Source organism: Panicum hallii, chromosome 3, assembly GCF_002211085.1.
Source record: "Panicum hallii strain FIL2 chromosome 3, PHallii_v3.1, whole genome shotgun sequence".
Lineage (NCBI taxonomy): Eukaryota > Viridiplantae > Streptophyta > Magnoliopsida > Poales > Poaceae > Panicum > Panicum hallii.
The window spans coordinates 42881839-42891158 of record NC_038044.1 but is presented as its reverse complement, the minus strand read 5'-3'; positions in this window follow the sequence as shown (position 1 = coordinate 42891158).

The window sequence follows — 9320 nt, the reverse complement described above, 5'->3', positions numbered from 1 at the left end:
TAAACACTAGCCTATGTCGGTCACTAGATTTCCATGCTAATAGGACTCCGGTAAAAGTCGAGTGATTTTCTGTCACTCGCGAGATATAGGAGTTGCTTGTTTCACTTATGTTGGAATCATAAGATCGACGGACGGGGCTATATTACGATATTCCTGTTGATGATTGAGACCCCATCTATTTAGCGAAAATACTAAGGTCGCGGTGTGTGGTAGTGGTGGTTAAGTTTTTGAACGTGCTAACAACATGCCGAGAATATGGTAATCGGTAAGCTTAAGTACCTGATTGAACCGGGACTGGAACATACCTCTCATCATCTTGACATCGTTCCCATGGGCACATGGGGAGTGCAAGAGCAGCCACGGCCCAGCGTCGTTCCGTGGTTCGTGGACCTCTGTACTCGAGGACGGTGGCCCTGTTCCATGAAACGGGAATAAGGGGAAAACGTTGCACGTGTGACTCTGTGAGTAACCACGTGATGTGTGTTTAGGTTTCCCCTTACAAGGTTAAGAAATTCGATTTGAATCGTTCGTTTCTTATGGCCATTGAGACTGCTTGACCATTTTACCACATACAGTAAGAAGAGGAACAATGATGATGATTAATATGGTTGGATGCTCAATTAATTATTTGCACCATGCGTGATTGGATAGTTGCTTACCTAGAAGGGTTAATCAACTAGAACTTGATGCTAAAACTTGAAAGTAAGGACTCACCCTTATATGCTTTTTGGCAAAAACAACCCTCAGCCAAAAGTCTTGCATGTCTAGGAGTCGGCTAAGTATATACCACTTGTTGGGTAAGCCTTGCTGAGTATTAGTATACTCAGTCTTGCTTATGGCTTTGTTTTAAGGTGAGACCTTTGAGGATATGGTTGCTAGTTTAACTTGGCCGTGTACTCTTCCTTCTGGTTGGTCGGTGGAATGGGATGTGTCCCAGGCCAACGATAATAACGTTGAATGATGTCATGTTCTTGTATCGTCATTAGAACTATCATTTTTTCCGCTGCACTAATAAACTCTGAAAGTACTTGTCTATGAATATTTTTGAACTTGATTTGTAGTAATAATTCTTGTTGAACTCTGTGATGTAAAATTTATGGATTGTTGTAATATCTGGGCTTAACTTCGTGTGCGTTGTATGTATGCATTGTTTCAATCGAAATTCCAGTGGTTGCATCGGGATGTTACCCGACAAACTGTCGTTTTACTCTATTTTAAGTGCATGTTAGCCCGAATGGCCTCTATGGTGATGGTTAGCACATTTAAGCCGGATTAATTCGGGCGGTTCTGCCACACTGCCGAACCTAAGGTACGGAAGCCAAAACACCATCGGCTCAAAAGCAAATGTGCAATAAGCACTAGAAAGCCAAGGGGCAATCGGACCTAAGGGTATTTAAGCCAAAATACCTTCGGCTTAAAAAATGAAAGTGCAACAAGCACTAGTAAGCCAAGGGGTTGTTGAACCGAAGGGTAACCAAGCCAAAACACCTTCGGCTCAAAAACTAAAGTGCAACGCGCACTCAAAAGCCAAAGGACTCTCATGGTTCGAAAGTAACCAGAGGCCAAAAAACCTTCGGCTGTATTTATGCAAATGCATTCATTCCATTCATATGCATCAAAAGCATACATCAAATCATCTCATCGCATGAACACATCATATTCATGCATGGCAAAGAAAGGAATAGCTCCGAGGAGCTAAGAGGCTCGTGACCTCCATAATGAAGTCGAGTATTGCTTCCTGCACGTAAGGACGAATACCTCGCAAAAGAGAAGTTGGGTGATGACCCGCAAATTTACTCTTGCAACTCGTGTCCAAGGACACCTTCAAAAGGATATCAATTATACAACTCATGTTTATGGACAACTTTGAGAAATGGTTGCCGCACCATTCTATACTCGTTGAAAATACATCACCTTTTCAGGTACAAATCGTCAAATCAACTTCACTTAAGTTGTTGTCACACCCGGTTTTAAAAAGGGAACCGAATGCATCTCATATGTGTGCCAGGATCAAGTTCCACACATATGATAGACAATACAAGTGTATATCCGAAATAATATCATAACGAAAGAGAGTATCATATTACTTTATTACATGACCGAAAGTCTTAATCTTAAACGAATAAGTAAACGTTTATAACTAGCAGCGGACTTCATCTTCACAGGCAGATGATTGGGAGACATACGCCTAGTACTCTTCAAAATTTTTAGGGAACTCCGAATAATTATCTTATTCTGAGCAACATTGGTTTTAATAAAGAAAGTGTGAGTACACTTATGGTTGGTACTCAGCAAGTGGAGTAAATTATATGACACGTAAGGCCTAAATCAAGGATAAGCTGACATGGTTTGACTGCGATAAGCATTTTTAGTTGATCAAGTTTTATTTGGCAAACATTAACTAAATGTAAGTATATACCAATCCTTAAATAAATAAAAGAGATAAGATAACAACATTATGAACAAAGAACCTCAATTTAGATCATCTTTAAGTTCAATTATCATGTGAGGGTCCAAGCCGCTCTTAACTGTGAGCACGGCTGATATATCAGTTTTTACTCTGCAGAGGTTGTACACTTTACCCACGATTCATGTTTCTCTTGATGTCCGGGTTTGCAAGGCCCTTAAACACTTCCAAGATGAGTGGTAGGGATTCACTATGAGGCCTTTACAAATATTCCCTAACTTATGACAATCCGCTAAGATTTCAAGTTAAAGCGGTCATAACCCTCCCTAATGAGGTAGTGCCTTAGCCAAGGACCACATATCATAAAGCCTCAAGAGGGCCGAGGTCTACCCCGATGATGCAACCCCTCTTGCCCTTTCGGTAAGATTATCATAAGCTAAAATTTCTTATTAATTAGCCAAGACTAGAGCCATGTAGTATTGTGATTGCACTGTTTTCCTGGGTGGTTCTCCATGTTCCAATTAATGCAATGATCTTAATTATCACCATAAAAGTATTCCAGAACATGAGTAAACCAGTGTAGCATGATTTTCAGGTTATCCAACCAAAGTCTAAGTAAAAGCAACTAGCATAGCTACAACATAAATATAATAACCCAGGTTTAATCAAGAAAGTTCAAAAGAAACTAGGCACATCCTTAGTTTGGGATCCATCATATTCTAGACACATGCATGCATATATAAAGTTATTGGGACTGGAGTATGATCAAGGACCACTTGCCTTCATCAAAGAACTGCTGCTGCTCAGGAACGTCCTCAAAGCTTTGCTCTTGCAGACCCTCGAACTGCGCACCGTCTATCGTAACACACAAGTACATTCAAATAAACAATACAATAAATAAGAAACAGTACATCAAATAATATAAACAGAGCAAAACAACATTATAAAGCTACTGTATATGTCGCAAGGGTCGTGTGAGTCCGAGAATCGATGAAAACGGAGTTAAAACGGAGAAGTTATGACCAAAACATGATTCTTGGGGCTTATTTGTAGAAGATTTGAAACTAGAAGGGCTCCGAACAAAGAAACCGAGGGCTAGAACAGAATTAAACCTTAGATCTAGGGTTTAGATTGCAAAATAGAGAGGCTAGGGATGGCGGGTTCTATTTTAAAAAAGGACAAGGGCCTAAACAGAATAAAAAGGATCTATTCGTGAATACTTTTGAACTGTCGTGGACTGCGGGTTGATTTCGATAGAACTTAGGGGCTAAAGTGCAAAATAACCTAGGGTTGTCCGGTATTGATTATTTCACTGCGGTCTAGATCTAATCTAGACCGTCGGATCTGGATCGAACGGCGTGGGACGGCTGGCGGCTGCAGGTCGGCAGTGCGGGCACCGGCGGCGAGGCTTCGCGGCGGCGGCCCGTCGGGAAATCGCGTAAACATGACTCCAACTACGGATTCGACTCGAGTTTGGCCTGGGAGCAAGAGAGTCAGACTCGTGCTGGTGGTCGGGGACAACCTTGATGGGTGGGCCCCGCCTGTCTGCGTGAGGAGAGGGAAGGCGCGCGGGTTAGCTGGGCCAGGGGGAGAAGCTGGGCAGGGCCGTGCGGGAGGAAGTAAGAAAGAGAGAGAGTTAGCTGGGCTGGGCCGCAAGGCGGAAAAAGAGAGAGGGAAAAAGAAAAAGAGAGAGTGGGTTGGACCCAAATAGAAAACGAGAAAGAAAAAGAATTGCATTCAAATGCATTTGAATTTAAATTTGAAACTTAAATTCAAATGGAAGACAAACAATGAAACAATGCAATGCGGCATGGAATGCACAAAACCTACATTTCCTTATGTTTCCTTTTATGGTTAAGTAAATTACTATTAATTCACGGTAAATGCTCTAAAATCAAAATATTGGCATAAAAACCTTATGGGTCCTAAAAGAAATCTAGCAAAATTTATTTAGGTTTCTAATTTGAAAATTAGGGTGTTACAGTTGTAGATTCGATAAAGCCTGGCGCTCAAAGTTTCACGCCACCACTACTTCGGCTTGTGGGGCTCAACGTGACCTTCGCCATCATCAACGACTTCGCCTCCACCACTACTTCGGCTTGAGGGGTTCACCGGGACCTTCAGCTTCACCTTCGACGTCTCCCTCGCTGCTACTTCAGCTTGGGGGGGGGGGTTCACCGGGACCTTCGGTTTCACCTCCGACGTCTCCCTTGCTGCTAATTCAGCTTGAGGGGCTCGCCGGGACCTTCAGCTTCACCTCCGACGTCTTCCCCGTTGCTACTTCAGCTCTAGGGGGCCGTTGGGACCCTCGGGTTTGCCTCCAACATCACCCTCGCCACTACTTTGGCTTGAGGGACCCGCCGGGACCTTTGGCTTCACCTCCGACGTCTCCTTCGCTGCTACTTCGGCTTGAGGGGCTTGCCGGGACCTTCGGCTTCACCTCTGACGTCTCTCTTGATGCTACCTCGGCTCAAAGGGCTCACCAGCTCATCATCACTTTCAACGGCTCGAGTGCATGACAACTACATAACCTTCGACCACTACTACAATTACTTCAACTTTTATGTCATCTAGGTCGACTACTTCCACCACATAAGAAGCTTATCTCATGAACACCAGCCAAGAGGGGCTGGGGGTGTACTGGAGGACCAGTCCTTCCTAGATGACGGAGTCTTATCTGGTGCTCGTGAGAAAAGACCTGAAGACGTTGCGGCTAACTTCGGTTGTGACTTCTCTGACTACATTGTTGGTTGCGGCTACCTTCAACCACGACTACTCTGACTACATCGAAAGATGAGCCACTACCTGATCGAAGCTCGAGAGCAAAGCTGCCTGCAAAATTGAAGCTATGTAGGATCTAAAGTGGGCGCTTGTGTGTGTAAATCAAAATATGTGCGTGCTCTTTTCTCCATGCCCATTTTACCCACTGGGTTTTTGGGATGGAGTTTTTAATGAGGTGCACATGTCTAGGTTGCAAAGGACATTCCTTGCAACCGGGGTCCGGATCGTGGATATGCCTCTTTTAACAGGATCAGCTACTCGGTCTTGATGTGCCAGCCAAGACTGAGTAGCTAAGGGGCTACTGTTGGAGATTCGCCTTTGGCTATGCGCCTTAGGCCATCACCTAAGGCTAGGGACCCCCTTTTGTGTAAAAGACGCTAAGTTAGGGTCTAAAGGCTTATTTATGAGGTCTAGGGACTTAGTTGTAGTGTCCAAGGACCTGTTTGTAGATAATAGGGACTCCTTTGTAAATTCTAGGGACCTACTTGTAATATTTGACCCACCTATAGAATAAATATAAACAATCGTCTCCTCCTCCCTGTAAATAGACCCCTAGGGCTTGGAGGAGAGGATTTTTGGCCAATTACTCTCTTACTTGTTCAGCTTGTTCTCCTTTCACTATGTCACTCTAAGATTATTACGTTCAGCTTGAGTTCCATTTCCATCATTCTGTCTGAGCTCGTCCGAACCCAACAAAGTAGAGAATGATGTGGACATCCCTACTCCTGATACAACCATACTTATGGGACAGCAAGGACAACAAAGCCACATAACTAGAGGTCGAGCTTACATGCCTAATTCTCATATAAACTCATTTCTAGCTGTCCAAACATATAGTTCTCAGAATTAGATGCTACAACATCATTACTAAATCATGATGATGGTTTATTTATATTTAGAAATATGGGCGAAGAGCCAATCAAGTGTGAGGGTGCGATCAGCAAATTCAAACCTAGAGAAAGATCAGATAACAGCTAGTTCAGACCAGCTTTTTGGACCACGCATTTGGACCTACACGAAGCGCCAGATTAAGATGGCCATAACACTTCACTCCGGAGGTTTCTTAGGCCCATGAGTACTCGTTGGATAGATCTTGAAGTCTATATTTAGATGGATCCAACCTCATCATTAGATTCATCCGGAGCTGAGCAAAATCAGCCAAAGAACATCCGGACCTCCAGGCTGAATAGAATCCCGGTTGTTAGGCCTTTGGGCCTTATTTTCAGTAGAGCCCATCAGAGGAGCATCCTAGGGTTTTGTCGGTACATACGGACAGGAGTACCTCCTGCTAGGGTGTCCAGCTCTGGCATGGGCACCAAGCGCATCATGGTGGACACGCGCCACCACATGCTCGGCCGCCTTTTCTCGATCATCGCCAAGGAGCTGCTCAACAACCAGAAGGTCGTAGTAGTCCGCTGTGAGGAGATCTGCCCCTCCACGGGCCTCGCCTGTCAGTAAGTCCTCTGACGGTATGTCCAACCAGATGGGCGCAAGATTATCCGTGACCTCGCCCTTGCCTTCCGGGTGGCGAGGTGTACGGTCCGAGCCTGCAGCTGGGATCATGGTCCTCTGACCTTCCCCGTGCCCTTATAGGCCCGGCGTCTCCACGTACCCACAAGGGCAGGGTGCTCTGGTATGGCCTCCACGGGCCCTGACTGCCTAGGGGGGTCCAGCGCTGCCACGTGTGGGGGCCAGACCCCTACGGGCCTGTCCACCCAGACTGGCCTCGGGGGCCCAGACCTCCCTTTCCCCTGGGAAGGGGTCCGGGGATGCCACGTGCCGCCTCAAGCTGCTGAGGAGGCGACTACGGGGCCAACCCTACCATGCGCCCAAGACAGGGCATGGCCTATCCACTGCCACACTGGGCAGGTGTGCTGACACCACGGTAAGCCCGCCTGTTTCCAAGGCGGCGCGTCGCATCACTATGCACTGTGCATGGGCAAGAGGCGTGCAGTCAACTCACGGTGCAACGCGCGTGAGCAAGGGGTGATGATGGTCTACTGCAGGAGAGCTGAGGTGTGCACTATGACAGTGTGCGCGGAGGCGACGGCGCGGCGGGTCAGCGCGGCCCCTTCGCCTGTCAGAGGGTACTGACCCAACAGCGACAGCACGACTTCCACTGTGCGTAATGCTAACAGCAGGTGTGGGGCCCTGCACAGTGTGTGCACTCCCCTTAGTCTATAAAAGGGAGAGTGCTCTCGTTAGAACACAAGCGCTCTTAGGTTCTGAGAAGGTCGAACAAGGTTCAGATAGACTTTCTCAAGCAATACAACACACAAGTGGACATAGGGTATTACGCTCCGACAGCCCGAACCACTCTAAATCCCTGTGCCTTTTCCGTGTTCATCTGCCCTCTGATCAAGCGCTCTAGGTCTCCACCAAACTCATCCTAGACTAGGATTAGGCGGGTGCGTTCTGTCACCCGACTGGAGATTTCCTCCGACAGGTTTGGATGGCTCATCCAGCATGTCCTGGTAGCAGCCTCCCTATAAATAGAAGTAGCAACCACCATTTGAGACTTAGGTTTTGTTTAGATGTAAGTTAGCTGCTGCTACTCCCTTGTGAACACGTGTGTCAGCTAGACCACTTGTTTTACTTGTTTCAGAACCACAACCGCCCTCTGATCAAGTGCTCCTAGGTCTCGCCCAAACTCATCCTAGACTAGGATTAGGCGGGTGCATTCCGCCACCCGGCTGGAGATTTCCTTCGATATTTGGGCCCAGTGTCGCAGCCCCTGGCAGCGGCAAGAAAAAGAATAAGAAGAACCGTGGCTTCGACAAGTCACGAGTTGGGGGTCCGGTCACCGCCGCGGCAGCGCCCGGGGCCCAGAACTCCCGTGGCAAGCGCCCATGTCAACAGCGCACTGACCCCGGGTCATGCCTTGTTCATCCTGGGGCTCGCCATAGCGCCACCGAGTGCTGTGAGATCTAGAAGCTCACGGAGCGCCTTAGCAAGAGGCGCGACCAAGCCTCCAAGAAAGGCTCCTCCCCGCCGCGGCAGTCCGGCAAGGAGAAGGCCTCCGATGCTGATGCAGCTGCGACGGAGAGGGAATTGGGGTACAGAACCCCAAACAAGGACCTCAAGGGCCTCTTCCACCAGTTTGACTCCAAGTCTGGGGGCGACGAGCGCCGCAAAAAGCTGTACATCATGTATGGCGACAGTTCGGAGCTCGTCTCCCGGCGGGATGTCAAAGCCCTTCGCCGAGAGGTTCTCTCGGTGAAGCCGGGGACGCCAAAGGCAGCGCCCCACCGGAGGTGGAAGAGCACCACCATCACCTTCGGGCCGTCCGACTGCCCTGAGAATATGGCGGGGGCTGGGGTGCTACCACTCGTCACCGCCCCCACCATTGCCAATGTCAGGCTCCACCACGTGCTAATCGACGGAGGCGCTGGCCTCAGCGTCATCAGCTATGCAGCATTCAAGCACCTGCAAATCTCAAAGTCCAAGTTGGCCCCGTCGCGCCCATTCTCCGGAGTGGGCCCAAATCCCATTTACCCGGTGGGGACCATCTCCCTGCCGGTCACGTTCAGGACGGAGGTGAACTTCCGCATGGAGAACATGCAGTTCGAAGTCGCAGAAGTGAACCTCCCCTTCAATGCCATCATTGGCAGACCAACTCTGTACCGATTCATGGCCGTTGTCCATTACGGGTACTTGGTCCTGAAGATGCCGTCCTCGGCAGGCGTCCTCACCGTGTAAAGCGACCGGACTGCTGCCGTGGTGGCGGTTGAGAAGCTGCATGCGCTGGCAGCAGGCCTTGCCCCGACAGCTGGCGCAAAGGGGTCTGACCCCTCATCCTCTCGAGCCAAGGCGCTGACCAAGGCGCCAAGGGTCCGTCCGTCTGATACGGATGATGTTCCCATGAAGACCATCCAGGTCGGAGCGGAGGCCTCCTAGACCACCCGCATCGGCGAGAACCTGGGAGGGAAATAGGAAAGCGCGCTCATCGCCTTCCTCCGGGCAAATGTTGACGTGTTCGCCTGGGAACCGTCACAGATGCTCGGGATCCCTAGGGAGCTGATTGAGCACCATCTGAAGATCCACCCTGATGCAAGGCCAGTGCGACAAAAGCCACGGAAGCAGTCCATCGAGTGGCAGAACTTTATCCGTGAAGAGGTCCGCAAGCTGCTGC